Here is a 1,808-nt window from a genome sequence, read left to right as displayed (position 1 = left end):
CCCGCGTCTCCTGCATCGGCAGGCGGACTCTCAAGCACTGCGCCACCAGGGAAGCCCCAGACCACTCTTTTATAAAAGTCATGGTATGATCCGATTCCCACGAGTCGTCCATTCCGGCCTTCCGGTTTACAGTTTCAAAAGAAACTCAGCACTTAGCATCAATCTCTTACCACTCACAGCATAATGAGAGCCAAGTGCTCAACACTGCAATGTGCTGTCACAACACCTCCAGGCAGTTTTTCTTTGAAACCAGCTTAAACTACTCTCCTCCAATCATTTTAAAACGTAGACTGTCTCAGATCCACAAATATGTTGATCTCTAGAAGCAGCCCTTTGTTTAGTGGCGCTAGAGCTAAAAAGTGAGGCAAAAGTAAGAGAGTTGCTGAGATCCAGAACCAAGAGAAGAGAATTATAGCTGAATCTGTTCAATAACCATGGCTGATGTTAGAATTTTCCTGAACCATCTGGAAAGTCTCCTTGATTACACCGTTATACAATTAAGTTTGGGAGGTTACATTGAAACCACTGTATTTTTGATAACTGAAGCAACAGGAACTTTATTATGTCCTTAATGCTAAGAGTTGAGGCTTGCTTTCTTTTTAAAATTTTTTGATGTGGACCATTGTTTTTAAGTTTTTATTGAATTTGTTACACTATTGCTTCTGTTTTCTGCTTTTGTTTTTTTGGCTGCAAAGCATGTGGGACCTTAGCTCCCCAACCAGGGATCGAACCTTCACCCCCCTGCACTGGAAGGTGCAGGGATCGAACCTTCACACACACACCCCCGCCACTGGAAGATGAAGTCTTAACCACTGGACCGCCAGGGAAGTCCCAAGAGTTGAGGCTTTCTATGTGATGTTCATTCAGTATCCCTCAAGGAGTCCTGAGCATGGCAGCTCTAAGTGGTACAGACCACTTAGAAGAGGGAAGAGGCCAGAGTGGTCTCCATTTCCTTTTCTATTGTCACGTCACCTTCTTGCCCTGGTAAGACAAACAGTCATCCTAAAACAAAAGCTTTCATAAATGACTTAGCGTTAGTACTATCTATTTCAGTTATGTCAAATAATCGCCAAAAGAAATAGGAGAAGACAAAACTGGTGATTTCACCAGGAAGAGAATACCTTTGTAATTTTTTGAAGCTAAGCAGCTGGGGCAGTGGAGGAGCCTGGCGAGTCTGGGTCTCAAGCCAGAGCTGGGCTTTCCCCATCCTTGTTCCCAGGCCGTGGAGCGCTGTAAAGGGCGCGGAGTCAGCTCAGCGGAAGCCTGGATTTCACTTAAGAGCCGCGGGGTTGAGAAAGGGAGACCGGAAGTGATCTCGGAATGACCGGAAGCAAGGCCTGGAGGGGAGCCGGAGAACGGGACCCGGGAGGGAGGGGGCTTCCAGCAGAAGGGGGGCAGGGAAAAGTGCGAAAGCGGCCTGGGAGCGCCGGGTAGGCGGCGGGTCGCTGCTCTGGTCTGTTTGGAAAGCAGCGCGTGACCACCACGAGCTCAAGGGGGGAGCCCAGCGAGTGGGATATGCGGGGAGCCCGGAGGGCCTCCGGGCGGTCGGGAAGACTTAAGCCAAAGGGGCCTCGCGCGGCTGCGGAGAACTGGGGAGACGGATTTTGGAAGTCAGGGCAGCCAAGAGCAAGGAGCCAAGGGTGCGGGCAGTGAGGGTCGGCCTCGGGGATGGCTGGCTGGTGGGTACTGCGTGGGAGATCTTGGTTTAGAGTTTTCTAGTCTTGGCCCCATTGGGTAGAATCACAGTACTTGCCTTTGTTCAAGAAACGCTGTCTCGGGGGTATGGAAGGAGGCAGGATGGCCTGGGC

This window comes from Lipotes vexillifer, unplaced genomic scaffold (genome assembly GCF_000442215.2).
Source record: "Lipotes vexillifer unplaced genomic scaffold, Lipotes_vexillifer_v1.1 scaffold428, whole genome shotgun sequence".
Lineage (NCBI taxonomy): Eukaryota > Metazoa > Chordata > Mammalia > Artiodactyla > Lipotidae > Lipotes > Lipotes vexillifer.
This window is presented reverse-complemented; position numbering follows the sequence as displayed.